Raw genomic sequence first — 19876 nt, forward strand, 5'->3', positions numbered from 1 at the left:
ATTAAAACCAGAGATTTTTCTATTAGGTATTTTGCCAGAAAGATATAGCAAAGAAGAAGTGTACTTAATTATACACATAATAACAGCAGCAAGAATTATATTTGCACAAAATTGGAAGACAGAGAAAATCCTGTCAGAAGGTGAAGTAATAAAAAAGATTTTAGACTGTGCGGAAATGAACAGATTGACGCTAAGAATAAACGATAAAGAGGAATCGGTGTACTGCAAAACAGGGGAAAGATTCTATATATGGATAGAAAAGAAATATGAATAAAAGTTGATAGATAAATGATATAGATAATAGAAAGTTATATGAGGGATAAGATAAAAAAGAAATAGAAACTCAGATGATACCAGAGTAAATGGAAAAGGGGGATGGGGGGAGGAAAGAAAGAAGATTATAAATATAAATGTACAATTATGAAATGATAGATTGGGTAAAATGGGAAAGAAATTGAAAAGAAACTATATATAATTAGAAAATTGGAGTTGTTCGGCTACCAAATAAGGGAAATATTGCACAACAAAGGAGAAAGAAAGGAAAGAGGAGGAGAGGGAAAGAGGAAGAGAGGGAGAGAGAGGAATGGAAGAAAGGGGAAGGAGAGGAAGAAAGGATAGGGAACAAGAGTAGGAGAGAAGGTGAGAAAGTGGGAAAAGAGGGGAGGAGTAGGAGAGAGGAAGGTGAAGTGGGGAAGGAGAGGAGAGGAGAGGAGGAGGAAGAAAGTAGAAGAGGAGAGGAAGGAGGGAGGGGAAGAAAGAAGGAGAAGAAGGTTTGTTGTGAAAGGAGGGAAAAGAGGGCAGAAGAGCAAAGCCAAGTGTAATTAAAATGTCTTATTGTTATACTTTTGTTAGAAAAAAATATGTATATATATTATCAATTATGGATAAGAGAATGTACATTTACAATATGTGTATAAGAAACAAAAATAAAAAACTTTTTTCAAAAAAAAAAATGAAAACAAAAGTGGGGCACAAGCCAAAGCTGAAACAGCCCCTAAACTGGACTATGGAATGCCAGACGACATTCGAGAAACTGAAACAATTATTCTCAGCTGAACCCATCCTAAAGCACCCAGACCCAGAAAAAGCTTTTGTCATACAGGCAGACGCCAGTGACATGGCTGTCGGGTCTGTCCCACTCCAAGAAAATGAACAGGGCCAACTACAATCCAGTGATGAAATGCTATTGGTTTGCAGTGGTTAGTAAAAAAAAAGCTATCGGTTCCTTCGAACTAGTATTTCCGACAATCAGCTGTTCCACGCTGCTTTCTAGTGAATCTAAATCGTGCAGCACAGCTGATCCCTCCGTCACTGTTCTACTTACCTTCCCAAGCCTCCTTTTGGTGTGTACTGCGCATGTGTGTGTGCAGCATGCGTGCAGTGTACGTTTGGTGCACAGTGTGCATGTACTCAATGTGCATTTGGTGCACAGCACACATATGTGCATGCAGCATGCATTTGGCGCACAGCATGCATGTGCGGCCAACAAACTGGTGGCAAATCGGTTCAGATTTCACCACTGCTACAACCCTACGCATACATGTCTAAAAAATTAACAGACACTGAACAAAGATGTGCTATCTGGGACAGCAGGCATATGCAGTGCGATGGGTTCTCGTTACCTGGGGACTAGGGAAGAACAAGTTCCTTTTGAGGTATGGACTGATCATAAAAATCTGAAGGCCCTTAAGATCCCACGGAATCTCCCCAAAACAAGTGCACTGGGCTCAATATTTTAAGCATTTCGACTTCAACCTCAAGTATTTTCCTGGGGGGAAGAATTATGATTTTCTGGCACTGTCCAGAAAATCACAATATAATAGCAGAAAACCTGAAGTGATCAAATCCCTGCTCCTAGCCTCCCACATGGCAGCCAAGGTGATAACCAGGTCACAAACCAAACAAGACCTTCTAGTGGACAATGCCTTTAAACAAGCCCTACTTAGCAATGACTAGTTCCAAGCCCATAAAAATACCTGTTTGTTTAGAGATGACCTGGCTTGGGTAGGGGGGAAATTATATGTTCCACCTACCAGAAGCTTTCTCTCATGAGTTCTTCTCATGAGTTCCTCTCAACTCCAAACTGGCTGGCCACTTCAGGTTCGTAAAAACCCTGCACCTTATAAAATGACAATTCTGGTGACCATCCCTCAAGAAAAATATAGAAAGCTACATTGCCAATTGCCCTGTCTGTGCAGCAGCGAAAAGAAGGCAAAGAAAAACCACTGGACTCTTACAAACCGTAGTCGAGTCTAAAGCACCCTGGAGAGATATCTCCATGGATTTTATTGTAAAACTGCCAGAAAGTGGGGGAAATGCTGTCATTTGGGTTGTAACGGACCTATTTGCTAAGCAGGCCCATTTTATTTCCTGCCAAAGAATCCCCACTGCCAAGGTACTTGCCAAGATGTTCCTACAGCACATCTATCGACTACATGTAGCCCCACAAAGAATCATATCTGATTGGGGGGTTCAATTCACTTCAAACTTCTGGAAAGCTTTTCTGGGCCTCCTAGGTACTGGCCAGGGCCTAAGCTCCTCCCACCACCTGGCCACTAATGAACCAACAGAGAGGCTGAACAGTGTTCTAGAACAATATTTGAGATGTTTTATTAATTATCAACAAGATAACTGGACAGACCTCCTGCCCTTTGCAGAGGTGGCGTACAATAACCCTGTACAGTCTAGCATGGGATTCACCCAGTTCCAAGTTGCAACAGGCCAGAATTTCACCCCAATGTCAGAACTACCAGTAGAGGAACCAACCATAACCTCCCTTAAGGAATGGATACAACAATTGCAAAACACCTGGCCAGTAATAAGATTAGCTCTAAGCGAGGCTAGGGCCACTTTTAAAACTCAAGCTGACAAAAAAAACAACAACAAACAAACAAAAAAACTGAACAAAAACCTTTCAAAATATTGAAATAATGATTAAGTCTAGTTATCCAGCAAATTCCTGCAGTCCTTGCAACCGTCCAAAAAGTTGAGACCTAAGTTCATTGGACTTTTCCCTATCACTAGGACCATTAACCCTGTAACTGTGGAATTACTCATCCCCAAAACACTTAGGCAGGTCCACCCAGTGTTTCACTGCAGCCTACTGAAGCCAGAAATTACCCCACCTCTAAGGCCACCTGCAGATGTACCTCTGACCCCTATTCTGATTGAGTGGGATCAATACTTTGAAATCAAGGAAATACTAGACTCTTGCACACACGATGGCTCCACACAATATTTAGTAGCATGGAAGCATTTGTTCCTCTCCCAGAATGAGTGGGTGCTAAAAAAACATGTTAGAGCTCCTACATTACTAAAGAAATTCCACTCACAGTACCCTGACAAACCCAACTAATCCACTATATTGTCTCTTTTTTTGTTCCCTTTACAGGTGGACTTTTCATTTTTCTAGGAGGGCAGAATGTCAGATCCCTACCATGATACTGCCATTTCTGTGGGGAGGGGCCCTGGATCCCTTTATTCACTTACTTCTAGTTATTACTTTACTTGTTTCTAGATGTTGGCTGATCTGTTTTTTAAATGATTTTTTCCAGTATCTTCCCAGGTATTGAGGTTAGGCTGATTGTCTGTAGTTTCCTGGGTCTGATTTTTTTCTTTCCTTTTTTGAAGATGGGAATAACTTCAGCTCTTTTCCATTCCTCTGGTAGTTCCCCAGTGCTCCAGGATTTTTGAAAGATGTGGTACAGTGGTTCTGAGATGACATCTGCCAGCTCCTTTAGAATTCTGGGATGTAATCCATCAGGTCCCAGTAATTTATATTCATCAAGATCAGACAGGTGTTCTCTTACAATTTTCCTTATTATTTTATAAGGGATTTTATAAAATTTTAACTTATTTTAACTTTTATTTCTAGTCTATCTTTTATAGTTATGTTTTTGGTAGGTTGGACTATGGTTTCGTTTTGTGTGAAGACCAATGCAAAGAATGAGTTAAGAGTTCTGCTTTCTCTCTGTTGCCTGTTACGTCCTTGCTGTCTTCTCTCTTTAGTGGACCAATTGTTTCCTTAATTTTTTTTCTTGTTATTTATATGTTGGAAGAAACTTTTTTAAAAATTATCTTTGACTTTTGTTGCAAGTCTTTGTTCATTCTGAGCTTTTGCTTTCCTGACTTTGTCTTGGCAGATTCTGGCTATCTGCTGATATTTTGCCTTAGTTGTGTATCCCTCTTTCCATTTTTTGTATTTGTCCTTTTTGTCTTTCAATTTGTCAGAGATATCATTGTGCAGCCACGCTGGTTTCTTCTTGGATTCCTTGTTTTTCTTTCTCAGTGGTATTGTGCTGGTCTGGGCTTTTATGATCATATTTTTCAGAGTTTCCCAAGATTCTTGAGTTGTTTTCCTCTTTAGGAGTTTCATCCAAGGAATCTTTCCCAAGTTCTCTCTGAGTTTATTAAAATCAGCTCTTTTAAAATCTAAGACTCTGGTAACATTATGTTCTTTGGTTGTGTTTGCATTATGTTGAATTCTACTATGACATGGTCACTCTCACCCAAGGTTCCTGCAGTTTCAACTTCCTTTATCACTTATTCTCTGTAAGAATTAAGTCCAGTATGGCTGTCACTCTAGTTCCCTCCTCCACTTTTTGGAGAACAAAGTTGTCAGCTAGGTTGGTCAGGAACCTATTCCATTTCTCACTTGATGCAGAATTAGTCTTCCAGTTGATGTCAGAGTAATTGAAGTCCCCCATTACTATTGTAGTGTATTTCCTATGTATATTTATTAATTGGTTAGCAAAATGTACATCTATTTTTTTGCATGGTTGGGTGGCCTGTAGTATACATCTATGGCAATGTTATTCTTTTATATTGACCCATATGCATTCAGAAATGAAGAAACTTGCAATTATCACTAATGGGAAGAATAGCATTAATAAAAATGAATGTATTACCAAAAATATTATTTCTATTTCAAATTATATCAATAAAACTGGAGAAAAAATATTTTGAAGATTTGAAGAAAATAACATGGAAATATGTGTGGCAAGGAAAGAGAGCAAGAATCAACATAAAAATGCTACAAGATGCAAGAACTAGAGGTGGGTTTGGCCTACCAAATTGGGAATCATATTATTAAGCGGCAGCCTTAACATGGATTAAAGAATGGATTTTATTGAGGAATACAAGACTATTGACTTTGGAGGGTCATGATTTACAACTGGGTTGGCATGTCTTTTTATGGTACAGGAAACAAAGGATATATGAATATTTCCAAAGACATTATGTAAGAAATGTCTCTCCAGTGTGGGAGAGAGTGAAAGAAAAACATTATCTGAATATACCAATGTGGCTTTCTACAATAGAAGCAGTGACATACCCAAATATAGATCGGGGAGAACTGAAACAAAAACAAGAACTAGAGAGTCAAGGGATTGAGATAGATTGGTATACAAGACTGCAAATACAATCAAGATATAAAGCAGATCGTAGACAATATGGCTTTAAGATGAAATATTGACAGGAACAGATGAGAAAATGATTAAGAAACTATATAATTATTTATTGTGGATCAGACTAGAAGATGAAAAAGTAAAAGAAACAATGATAGCACGGGCAAAGAATTTTGGATACACCATGGACTTGGAGAAATGGCAACAACTTTGGGAAAGAAACTATAAATTAACAATGGCAACAGCTTATAAAGAAAATTTGTATAAGATGTTTTATAGATGGTATATGCCACCAGAAAGATTAGCTAAGATGTTTAAAAATGAATCAGCTAAGTGTTGGAAATGCCACCAGTTGCCGGGATCATACTATCATATGTGTAAAGAAGCAAAACATTATTGGGTAAAAATACAAACATGGTTAGAGGGAATGTTGCAGCAACATATAGAGTTAAAGCCAAAGATATTCTTACTGGGAATTTTACCAGAGAATTACAGTAAAGAAGATACATATTTGATTATTCATATAATAACAGCGGCTAGAATTGTATTTGCACAAAACTGGAAAGCAGATAAAATCCCGTTGGAAGGAGAAATTATAAAGAAAATTTTAGAATGTGCAGAAATGAATAGATTAACATTGAGAATAAAAGATAAAGAGGAGTCGATGTATTTCAAGTCATGGGAAAAATTTTATGATTGGTTAGAAGGGAAATATGAATAAGGGTATAGAGATAAAATAGATAGAGAACAGATGGGAGAAAACAATTAAAAAAATAGATACCCTGATGATGTCAAGTAAAAGGAGAAAGGGGAGGGGGTGGTAAAAGGGAAAAAGTGAGGTATTATAAAAATGTACACAAATGATGAAATAAAAATAAATATTAATTGAATAAGAAATTGAAATGAGAATAAATAGAGAATAATTAGAAAATCGTGGCCGCTCGAATGCCACTTTAGATTGAACTGAAAAGGGAAACAACAGGAGAGAGGGGAAGGATTAGAGCGAGACGAAGGGAGAGGAGAGGAGAGGAGAGGAGAGGAGAGGAGAGGAGAGGAGAGGAGAAAGAAGAAAGGGAAAAGGAGAGGAAGAAAAGGGAGGGGAAAGAGGAGTAGAAGAGAAGGTTAGAAAGGGAAAGAAGAGAGGAGTGGGGGAAGGGAAGGGGAAGTAGGAAAGAGGAGAGAAAGAAAGAAGAAGGGAAGGGGAGGAGAAGAAGAAAGGTTGGAGTAAAGGTAAATGGTAAAAGAGCAGACCCGAAAAAGTAAAAAGTAAAAATGAAAGTTAAAAGATAAGGTGAATGAAAAATGATGGATAAATGACTGTACATGTAAATGTGTTGATGAGAAATAAAAATAAAAAACTTTAAAAAAAAATATTGACCCATATGCATTCTAGGAGGTTTTTGTCTTTGGTTTCATGCATTTCTGTAGCAATATAGTGGTCCTTTATATAAATTAACTCTACCTCCTCTTTCTTTCTTTCTTTTATTTATTTATTTATTCAATTTGTATGCCGCCCCTCTCCGAAGACTCAGGGCGGCTCACAATGCATTTAAAATCATTATAAAAAACATTTAAGAATTGAAAACATTAAAAACATTAGAACTCATTCACACCATTCATGGCTGGATCTTGTCGGATCTCAAGAGCAAGATCAACGTCCCCAGGCCTCCCGGAAAAGCCAGGTCTTCACCACTTTTCGGAAGGCCAATAGGGTGGGGATGGGCCGGACCTCAGGAGGTAACTGGTTCCAAAGAGCTGGGGCAGTCACAGAGAAGGCCCTCCACTGCGGGCCCATCAGCCAGCATTGTTTAGCTGATGGGACCCGAAGTAGACCAACTCTGTGGGATCTTACCGGTCGTTGGGAGTTATGCGGTAGAAGGCAGTTTCGAAGATACCCTGGCCCTGAGCCATGTAGGGCTTTAAAGGTAATAACCAATACCTTGAATTGTGACCGGAGACCAACAGGGAGCCAGTGCAGCTTGCAGAGAATTGGTGTAATGTGGGTGTACCTAGGTGCACCTACGACAGCTTGCACGACTGCGTTCTGGACCAACTGTAGTCTCCGAACACTTTTCATGTAGCCCCATGCAATAATCTAACCGTGAGGTGACAAGGGCATGAGTGACCGTGAGGAGAGCCTCCCGATCCAAGTAGGGTCGCAATTGGTGCACCAGGTGAACCTGTACAAAGGTCCCCTAGCCACAGCTGTCAGATGTTGCTCTAATCTTAGCTGTGAGTCTAGGAGGACACCCAAATTGCGAACCCATTCTGAGGGGGACAATTTCTCCCCCCCCCGAACCAAGGATGGACAGTCAACCTAGTCTTTAGGAGGCAATACCCACAGCCACTCGGTCTTGTCTGGGTTAAGTCTGAGCCTGTTGACTCCCATCCAGACCCTCACAGCCTCCAAGCACCGGCCCATCACATCCACCACATCACTGAATTGATGCGGGGTAGAGATATACAGCTGGGTATCATCAGCGTATTGCTGATACCTCACCCCGTATCGTCGGATGATCTCACCCAGTGGCTTCATGTAGATGTTAAATAGGAGGGGAGAGAGGACCGAGCCCTGAGGCACCCTGCAAACGAGGGGCCTAGGGGTCGACCTCTGTCCTCCTACCAACACCGACTGTGATCGACCAGAGAGATAGGAGGAGAACCACCGTAACACGGTGCCTCCCACCCCCAGCTCCCTTAGTCGTCCCAGAAGGATACCATGGTCAATGGTATCGAAAGCCACTGAGAGGTCAAGTAGCACTAAGATGGAGGAATGACCCCCATCTTGGGCTCTTTTATGTGGCCTGGGTTTTTTGAACAGTTTTTATCCTTCTAGCAGTATGTTCCTATCATGGGTTTCATCCCATCACATTTCTGTGATTCCAACTATATCATATCTACCTTCATGTAATTCAAGTTCATCCTTGTTGTTCCCCAAACTTTGTGCATGTATATATAAGCACTTGAGATCTTTATGTTTAACTCCAGGTATGCTACCTATGTCTCTTATTTGGTGTTTGAGTTTGTCTTTGTTCCCATCCCTCCTTGCCTTATTATTTGGCCACCCTCCCCCCTTGAGCTAGTCATTTTCAAAAAATATTTTCCCCAGTCTTTATGAGGTGCAGCTCATCCCTTGTCAAAAGCCCATCATGGAGGTAGTGCAGACCATGGTCCAAGAATCCAAAGATTTTTTTTTGACAACACCAACCCTTTAGCCAGTAGTTTACTTCTAGAATCATTTGTTCTCTTACTGGATATTGATATTTTGTTGGCAGTACAGATGAAAAAACTACTTGTGCACCTAACTCCTTAACTTTCTTGCCAAGCTGCTCATAATTACTCAATATTGTTTTCAAGTATTTTTTTTTGTGTCATTCGTCCCTACATGTAGAAAAGGGTAGTAATCTGCGGGTTTTATTACTTAGGTAAGGTTCTTAGCCACATTTTTGATTTTTGCTCCAGGGAGACAACATATCTCTCTGGATTGACTGTCTGCTTTACAGTTGGCCTTGGCTTTGGTTTATTCCACACCTGAATATTGTGCCAGCTTGTGGTTTAATAATGCCCACACCCAAATGGTCATGTCCAACTCCACAAGACAACACATATAATGCCTGGCACACAATATCCCATGCCTGTGCACTGATTACCAGTACTTAGCAATATCATGTTGACCCACATTAGAAGGCAACAAGCTCTTATTCGGATATGGTCACAGATACTGAACAACAAGGCCCTTCCTATTACCAGGACAATGTATAGCCCATCACAAGTTTGAGATCCTGTAAACCAGCTTGGAAAACAACTATTCACTTAACACCTACCCAGTTTAACCCTGGAATGCCTGGAGAGAGGAATGGGCCAAGGTACCTTCTTGTGGCCTGATCATTAGTGATCCCTCTACTAAACCACCTAATTTTAATCTGTCTCGATTTGTCTGGTCAAAATTGAACAGAATCAGGTGTGATACTAGAAGAAGTGTCTCTGCCCTGTATCAGGGGAATGGAAAGATTCCCCTTGTTGTGATTGTAGTGTTGATATGCAAACTATTAAACATATTTGGCAAGATTGCCCATGATGTGTATTCTCTGGTTCCCTAGAATATCTGCATGAAGCAACACCAGAGGTGATTGCCTGGATAGCTGAATTGGACATCCAGTTATGAGGCCACTGTTATACCCGCATTTTACTTATAATTACTTGGACTTACAATATATGTTTACTTCTGTTATGTTTTCATCATATGCTAAATAAATAATAATGGCTGGGTTTCTATTTTAGGTGTCTTATTCAGTATTATTGTACAAAATAATATAACTGGGAGTTTCTAGTGTTTAAAAAAGTTCTTTGACTTCATAATAACTTGCCTATAAAAATAGAAATGCTTTGAACTTTAAGTAACCAAACAGAACTGAACTGAACTTCTCATTTTCAGCTTTAACATAACTGAACCAACTCCAGTTCAGATAAATACAATTTAATAACTAATAACCAGATGAAATAAGATGAATAACTCTCCTCCTTAATATAATTGCACACAATTGTATTTCCTCTCAATTGCTTTTTTTATCTTTTAAAAATTCCTTTTTCTTTAAAGTATTAACTGCAATACCATCTGCAGTTCTGAACATTTTACCAATGCATAATGTACTGAGCAAATCAATAGATCAAGAAGAATGAATCAGTCCCTTCCTTGTAATCTCTGTTTGTAATATACCTCTCAAGACATAAAGTTTGCCCCAGAAATTTAATAATAGTGCTGTATAAAATACCTATCAGTGACAGATGCTTTCTGTTGATTTTGTAGAATTTTTGGTTAGCTTTGTTGGATTCTCCCCCCCCACCCCAAGAATATTGAATGGATATTAAAAAGCTTCATGTTTATATTAAATATTACTTAGAAAGTTCTAAATATTCAAGGAATATCATTAAAAATGATTGGATTTTAGGTTCTTGAGGAAAAGTTGAAATTTTGAATTTTTTTTTAGAGTTTTAGCTCTCAATCAGAAGTAAATTTATGGTAATTCGTAAAGCTTATGAATTGCACAGAGCCCTCCCCACTTTTTAGTTTTTATATCCTATACTTTTATCCTGTTATGAAATGATTGTTCACCTTCCAAAGTCACTTCTTTGAGAAGGGTAGCTATAGAAATTGAATAAATAAACAAGTTAGAAGATTAAACTTTCCCTAGTTACTACTGTATAGTAGTACAATTTTTTTTTACTACCGATTCTGTGGGCATGACTTGATGGGTGTAGTGTGGCTTGGTGGGCGTGGCTTGGTGAGGGTGGCAGGGGAAGGACACTGCAAAATATCCTTCTAAGGCTCATTGCCTTAAAAGAGTGAGGAAAATTCTCAGAGATGACTCTCACCCTGGTAATCACTTCTTTATCTTTCTACCATTGGGAAGGAGATATAGAAGTATATCCAGCTGCACAAACAGGCTGAAGAACAGTTTTTATCCATGGGCTGTCAGACTCCTGAATGAGAAATAACATCATAACTATGTAGTATGATGGACTGCAGGGCCGGCACAATGTGTAACACGTTCACACTGGTGCAATAGGACTGGGTGTTTTGTTAATATGAATTATTGGGTTAGGGATTTTTTGTCTTCACTGTGAGTTGCATTGTGTTGAGGGGGTACACTGAGGGAGCTCAACCAATTTCATTGTACATATGTTGTGCACTGACAATAAAGATTTGAATTTGAATTTGAAAATCCCCATTCCCTCCCCACTCCTGGAGGAAGGATATTGCAAAATATCCATTCCCACCCCACTCTGGAGTCAGCCAGAGGTGGTATTTTCCAGTTTTCCAAACTACTTAAAATTTCCACTGCCAGGTCTCCAGAACCTGTCAGAACCTGCTGGATGTCACCCCTGTGTATAGGCATCAAAGAAGATTGGAAAAGAGTTTTCCTTTGTATATATAAAAAATACCTATGCAGAAATGTTTATTAGTCAACTGAAGCCATGTATGCATATTCCTTTGCACTTAGTGGCTAGATTAGAAAGGCTATTTAGGACTTCCAGCGGTGACGTCTTCGCGAAGTGGGAGAGGGAATGAAACGTCATCCCCAAAATCCCAAATATTCTTTACTAGGAGCTCTTTATGGGCAGTTCCGATCCCGGAGCGATTGGGAAATAAAAGGGGAAGGTCTGAAGACCTCAGACGAAAAGCAATCGACCGGGGGAATAAGGACAAACCTCTTAAATCCAGCGGAGAAAGAGTCGGCCTTCAGGGCAGACCAAAAGCGATGGCAGCCGTATAGTGAGTAAGCAGAAAATCAAAAAGTCAGTTTCGTATGGTGGCCGAGGAGAACCCAGAAGGAGGAGAGGTGAAGTTTTGCTGATTGGAGGCACGAGAGAAGAGAGACAGGGGACACCCCAGAAAAACGGCGACTAAAAGGAATTAGACCGCAGAATGAAGAGACAGATTGGAAAAGAGTTTAGTGCAAAAGAAGGAAGATCTCAAAAAGTGGATTTGATAGAATGAGAGGAATAACAGGAACAGAGATAAGAACTCTAAGACAGAAAGAAAAAAAGAAGGGTGAGCGAAGAAGAGAAGAGAGGGAAAACAACAAAGAAAGTATCTTGGAGAATACTCTAAGGGATTTATAATATTGGAAAATACATACTAGGAGATTACGATAGGGGAACTAAAAGAAGCGCTGAAGAGACAAAAAAATAATAAAACTCAGGGGACTGATGGTCTACCAACGGAGTTTTATAAAACATTTGGAGAATCATTAAATGGAATACTATTAGAAATATATAATGAAGCTTTGATGGAGGCAAAATTACCAAATACATGGAAGGAAGCATATATTTCCCTAATACCCAAAGAGGGGGCAGATAGTAAAAAACTATAGGCTGATTTCTTTATTGAATACCGATTACAAAGTCTTAATGAGTATAATTGCCAATAGGATGAAAAAATTATTACATAACAAAATACATCAGGATCAAAATGGTTTTTGCCCACAAGACAAATAAAAATAATCTAAGGATGGTAATGGATGTTTTAGAATATTACGAGGTGCATCCAGAGAGACAGATAGCTCTGATCTTTCTGGATGCACAAAAAGCGTTTGATCAAGTAAACTGGCAATTTATGAAACAGCAAATTAAAAGTATGAATTTTGGAGAGATTCACAAAAATGATAACATCAATATATCAGAACCAAAAAGCATGCATTTTGGTGAATGGGGATCCAACAAAATTTTTTGGAATAAATAAAGGAGTAAGGCAGGGATGTCCGCTGTCACCCCTACTTTTTATTTTAACTTTGGAAAACCTGTTAATTAGAATTAGGGCAAACAAAGAAATACAAGGATTAAAGATTAAGAGAGAGGATTACAAGGTCCAAGCTTTTGTGGACGACCTTGTTTTCTTCATAGAAGATCCAATAGAAACAACCCCGAAATTAATAAAAGAGATTGAAAAATTTGGAAAAGTAGCAGGCCTAAAAATTAATAAAGAAGAGACAAAAATGATAACAAAAAACATGACAACAAAACAAGTAGAGAAATTAGTAAAAGATTCAGGATTACAGGCAGTTAAAAAAGTAAAATATCTAGGGATGAATTTGACGGCTAGAACTGCAACAATAAAAGAAGATAATTATGAACCTTTAGTCCAGAAAATAAAAGAGGACTTAGATAAATGGGGGAAATTAAAACTGTCCTTGTTGGGGAGAATAGCAGCGATAAAATCAAACATACTTCCAAGACTCCTTTATTTATTCCAAACAATTCCAATAAAATTAGATAAGAAATTTTTTGATAATTTGGACAAAATAACTACAAAATTTGTGTGGGAGGGGAAAAATCAAGAATAAAATTAAATATATTACAAGACGACAAAATTAGAGGCGGATTTGGGTTCCCGGCATGGGAAAAATACTATAAGGCTGCAAGCCTATTATGGATCAAAGAATGGATAACCCTGGATAACCAAAGACTGTTAAATCTGGAAGGACATGACTTAATGAAGGGATGGCATGCCTTTATATGGAGCTCTGGAAATAAAATATACAAACATTTCAATAACCACACTATCAGGAAATCTTTAATCAACACATGGCAACAAATCAAACGCAAACACTACATGAAAATTCCCGGCTGGCTATCAACGATAGAAGCAATAACTCACCCCAACATATTATCAAAACAAAAAGTGTTAAGATACAGAGAAATAGTAGATGTACAGGGAAAATTGAAAACTAGGGAAGAACTTAAAGAACAAGGAATAGTTATAGACTGGTGGCCCAATTCACAAATAAAGATAAGATACAGAAAGGACCAAGAGGAGGGAGGAATAGACTTAAAAGAAAATTGATTGGACAAATTACTAGAATCTAAAGAAGGGAAATTAATTTCGAAAATTTATAAATATTTACTTGAATATGATTTGGCAGAAGAATTGGTTAAAGGGCAGATGATAGGGTGGGCGAGGAACATCGGGCACAGTATACAGTTAGAAGAATGGGAAAGAGCATGGGAAAACAATTACAGCATGACAAAATCGGTAGCTTATAAAGAAAATCACTATAAGATGTGGTACCGATGGTATCTGGCCCTCACAAGGTTAGCAAAAATATACCCGAATGTAAATCCGGCCTGTTGGAAATGTAAAAAGACACAGGGAACTTTTTACCATGCTTGGTGGCTTTGCCCAGAAATTAAGAAATATTGGAACAAAATAAAAACATGGATATTAGAAATAACAGATTACGAAATTGAATTAAAACCCGAAGTCTTTTTATTAGGCATGATTAAAAAGAATATTAGAAACGATATGAAATATTTAATACTTCACATAATTACGGCAGCTAGACTAGCATTAGCACAACTCTGGAAAATAGATCGTTTGCCAACCGACCAGGAGCTAATACAAAAAATCTATATACGCGCAGAAATGGACAAATTAACTTTAGAGTTACAGGACAAGGAAGACTCAAAATATTTTACAATATGGAATAGATGGTACCAGTGGATAAACCAGAGGAGGGGGAATGGCTAAAGATGAAATTTAGAAGAATTCAATACAATTAAAAACAGCACTGTCAGTTGGATAGAAAAGGAAATAAGTCACTGTGTGTATGTATATATGTATATATAATAATAGAAATTAGTCAATAGATGAAGTTGTGTACTGTATATGTAAATTTGTTTTTGATTAAGAGAAACTTGTATGTTTTAAATGTTTTTTAAGAATGAATAAAATTTTGTCTTAAAAATAAAAAAAAGAAAAGAAAGGAAAATACATACAACGATTTGTGACTAGAAATATAATTGTAGCTGTGGAATTATAATATTGAAAATACAAAGGTACATAAAGAAGAAAGAAGAGAAGTTAATAGAAGGACTTGAGGGTAGAACCAAAGGATTGAAGGAGACTGATGCAATATTGCTGCATACATTTGCAACTAGAGGTTAAGCTATAGCAGGAAATGACTGAGGAAAAACAAAACAATATATATATATACTGTGAAAGTAAGAAAAAGTAAATCAATATATTTAGTTATTGTTACTGAAAGAAAAAAATGTAAAAGATGGTAAATGATTAATGAAGTAATGAATGGTTTAAGTGAATGAATTAAAGTGATTTACAAACTTATATAAGAATAAATATAAATATAAACATAAGATAAGTATTGATTAAGATTAAGTGAGATAAGAAGCGTATATATAGAGTATTAATAATTACATTGTGTAATATATAAGCATAGAGTAAGTTGACATAGAAAATACAAATTAATATTATATTAGATAAAGATATTAAGAGAGATTTCTTCGGAAGAGTGTGGATATAATAAATAAGAATTATAGAAGTACGTGTATAAAAAAATAGAGATTACTGATCATATGATATTGTGGAACAATTTTACTCAAGTGTTAAAAATGTCAAACACGGCAACTATAACTAAAACAGGGAAAAAAACAGCTATAAATCCTCCACCAATAGCTGCTTCCCCATCAAACTAAAGTACAATAGAAAATATGTTGGGAAAAGAAAAAGAAAAATCAGACTTGACAGTAAATAGTATGCAGAATATGTTGCAGATGATACAGGAAACATTAATGAAAACACAAGAGAAAATTGCTGATAATCATGAAAAGATGAAATTATACCATAAAAAAATTAAGAATGAAATAGGAGATGTAAAAGAAGATATTAAAAATATGAATGATAAAATAGAGAATATACAACAAACAATGCTGGAAAATGACCAAAAAAAAAAAAAAAAAGGAAACAAAAATGGACCAAGTAGATGTAAAAATAGAAACGATGGAACAGAAGTCTTTGCAACTAAATAAGGAGCTGTCAGACTCAATTGTGTTCTTAGAAATGGAGAAAGCTTCATACTTCCTACAGTTCCAAAATATTGTGGAAGAGAAAGAGGAACACTTGGGAGAAAAAATGGCGGAAATCTTGCCAGAATTAATACAAAGAGATAAGACTGAAATAAGAGGACAGATGGAGGAAATTTATTGTGTGCTCACCAACTATATACGAAGACATCATTTAGTGAGGGAGGTACACATAAGATTTACGAAATGAACAGTGAGAGATGAAATATATAAGAAATCAAGAGAAGAAATGTTAATTTACAAAGATAAAGAAATCATAATTTTGAAGCAGATACCACAAAGGATTTGGAATCAACGACAACAATACCGGTTTTTGACAACTCAACTAACAAAATACAAAGTGATGTTTAGATGATTGATACCAGATACTCATTACATGGCAAGAGAGGAAATATAGAGCGGACATGGTAGAGAAAGCACAAGAATTTTACAAACGTTATTTTTCACAGGAAGAAGAACAAGAAAGTATGGAAGAATCAGAGAGCAAAAGCCAGGACGAAAATCAAATAGAAGAAATGGAAAGACAAAGAGAAATAAGAAAGATACAGAAAAAAGAATGAGAAGAAAGAGAGGGAGTGAAAATGAGAGTTAGAAGAGAGACAAGAAACACAAAAAAGCAACTTCAGTAAGAAATGGAAGAGGCAATAAAACTCTTCTCTGTGAACATAAATGGCTTAAATGCACCAAAAAAGAGAACACAAACATTTACTAAATTATGAAAGCTTGAAGCGGATGTGGTATGTCTCCAAGAAGTACACATTAAAAAGGGATATCAGAAATTATTAGAGAACCCAAAATTAGAAAAATTATACACATCATTAATTAAAAAAAAGAGGAATCGCTATATATGTAAAAGAAAGAATAAAATCAAAATTAATCCATTCAGATGAAGAAGGTAGAATATTAATGGTAGAATTAGAAATTGAACAAAACCAATCATTATTAACAGTAATATATGCTCCCAACAAAAATCAACATGAATTTTTTTTAAAAGTACACAATAAAATAATAGAACTAGAATATGATAATATTTGTTTAATTGGGGATTATAACGCAATAGCGGATATTAAAAAGATTATAAGAGTAACAAGAAAAACAAAAAGAAGAATGATATATTACCAAAAGAATTCTTTAATATGGCAGCAGAATTAAAATTGTGAGATGTATGGAGAGAAATGCACAGTGGAGAGAGCCAATACACATTTTACTCACACCCACATCAATCCTGGTCCAGGATTGATATGATTTGGATGACAGCTGAAATTCAGACAGGACTGGAAGAAGTAGAAATAGGAGTAAATGAGTGGGCAGACGATAATCCAATAATTATAAAATGGAAAGGACAAAAATGATTCAAAAGATGGACAATGAATCAATATATATATATAAAGACAAAGAATACAAACAGATGCTGGAAAATGAGTTGAATATATATTTTTAGTGTAAATAAAAAAGAAGATACCTCAATACAAAACCTCTGGGACACGATAAAAGCATACATCCGAGGACTGACAATGGCTTATAACGTGAGGAAAAAGGAGGAAAGGAAATGTCAACAAGAAAAATTACAAGAAGAATTTTAAAAGGTTGAAAGTAAATTACAGGAAGGCCCCCAAACTAAAGAAAAAACAAAAGAGGAATGGAATATAATTAAACATAAAATAAATTTAACAATTTTAAAAAAAAATAGCCCAGAAAATAAAGATGTGAAAACAAAATTATTTCGAACATGCGAACAAAGCTGGTAGGTAGTTGGCTTACAAATTAAAAAAAGAAAAAGATAAGAGAATGATATATCAATTAAAAGATGAAAATGGGATAATGCAATACAGAAGGGAGGATAAAAAGAAAATTATTCAAAAGTTTTTCTCAAATTTATATTGTCAGGAAGATATAGCAGAAGAAAAAATTAAAAACTACATAGAGGGAGCAAACTTGTGTAAAATTACAGAGGAACAACAAGAAATATTAAACAGGCCAATAACGGCAACAGAATTTGAAATGACATTGAAAAAACAAAAAAATAAATAAATAACAAAACACCTGGCCCAGATGGACTTCTAGTGGAGATATATAAAAACACCCAAGAAATCCTGGGAGGGATGATGTTGGAAATATTTAATGATGCTCTAGAACAGGCAAATATACCGAAAACATGGACAGAAGCAATAATTACTCTTATTCCCAAAGAAGACACAAACCATCAAAAAATATAAAATTACCGATCTCATTACTAAACACGGATTACAAGATATTTATGTCAATCATAGCTGAGAGAACAACAACAACAACAAAAATGAACAAATATATACACTCAGATCAAAATGGATTTTTGCCAAGCCGACAAATTAAAAATAATATGAGACCAATAATAAATACTTTAAAAGTCTATGAAACACATCTGGAAAAACAAACTTCACTAGTTTTCCTTGATACCCAGAAGGCATTTAATAATTTGAACTGGAAATTTATGATAAATCAATTTAAATTTATGGAATTTGGGACCAAATTTGAAAAAATGATTGAAAAAAATTATACAAAACAAACGTCAAGGGTAATTATGAATGAGGACACTACAGAACAATTTGATATAACAAAAGGGGTGAGACAAGGATGCCCACTCTCTCCACTTCTATTTATATTAACCTTAGAAATGCTCCTGAAGAGAATTAGAGAAGATCAAGAAATAAAAGGGTGAAAAATAAAGAAAGAAGAATATAAGGTTCAGGCTTTTGCCAATGATCTGGTGTTTATAGTGGAAGAACCATTAGATTCAGGACCAAAATTGATTAAAAAAATAGAAGAATCTGGTGAAGTAGCGGGACTCAAAATTAATAAAAATAAATCCAAATTATTAACCAAAAATATCACAAAGAAACAAGAGAAAGAATTAGAATGCAGTACAAAAATACAAATAACCAAGAAAATAAAACATTTAGGGATTTGGCTTACTAAGGAATGCACTGCTACTAATTTGGTTAAAGATAAAAAAACAACACTACACAAAAATATCAATTTGGATCTCACCTATAGAAGCATTAAAACATTCAAATTTAACTGAATGGGATAAGATAATAAGATATAGAGATATACTAAAAGAACAAGGAAATTTGAAATCAAAACAGGAATTGGAACAAGATCTTAACAGAGAAATTGATTGGTGGACATACATGCAAATTTGGTAGAAATATAAAGAAGATACACAATTATATGAAGTACAAAATGAACAAAATGAATTGGATAAAATTATACAAGGGACAGAGGAGAAATTAATTAGTAGGATATACAAATTTTTACTGTGATATAAGATGGAAGAAGAAATAGTTAAAGATACAATGATCAAATGGACAAAAAACTTTAATCACACAATAGAATTGGAGAAATGGGGAAAAATGTGGCAAATAAATACAAAATGAACTATGTTCATGGCATACAAGGAAAACCAGTTGAAGATGTTTTATAGATGACATCTACCTCCATCTAAACTTGCAAAGATGTTTCCGAATAAATCTCCAATATGATTGTTAAGAAGTACAATGTAATTAAAAGAGAAAGGGACAAGAAGAAAATGGAATAGTATAAAGGGAAATGGGGGAGAATGTAAATATTAGAACATGACCACCATGAAATAGTTGTTAAAAGAGGGTATATATATATATATATATATATATATATATATATATATATATATATATATATATGTGTGTGTGTGTGTGTGTGTGTGTGTGTGTGTGTGTGTGTGTGTGTGTTCCATACCCACACAACATCTATCCAACGTATTCTTAAAAGAACTGAAATGGCATTACTTAGAAATGAAATCCATAGCAAAAGATTCCTATTAGATCAAGTAAACAAGGATCTATTAGCTTCATACTTAAAGATAAGCAATATTATTCACCCCATATTATGGGACAAAATAAAACAGCTTGCCACCTGGAGATCTGAAATAGAAACCACTCATAAAACTTACAGACATTCAAAGAAACTTAAGAAATTAGAACATAAAAAACCTCCAACCACAACACAACATCACTTAAAACAAGTAGTATACAATGCTTCCGATAGAAAATTAACAACAGCAGAAACAAATG

Source organism: Pantherophis guttatus, chromosome 4, assembly GCF_059756535.1.
Source record: "Pantherophis guttatus breed Tessera chromosome 4, ASM5975653v1, whole genome shotgun sequence".
In the NCBI taxonomy this organism is placed as follows: domain Eukaryota; kingdom Metazoa; phylum Chordata; class Lepidosauria; order Squamata; family Colubridae; genus Pantherophis; species Pantherophis guttatus.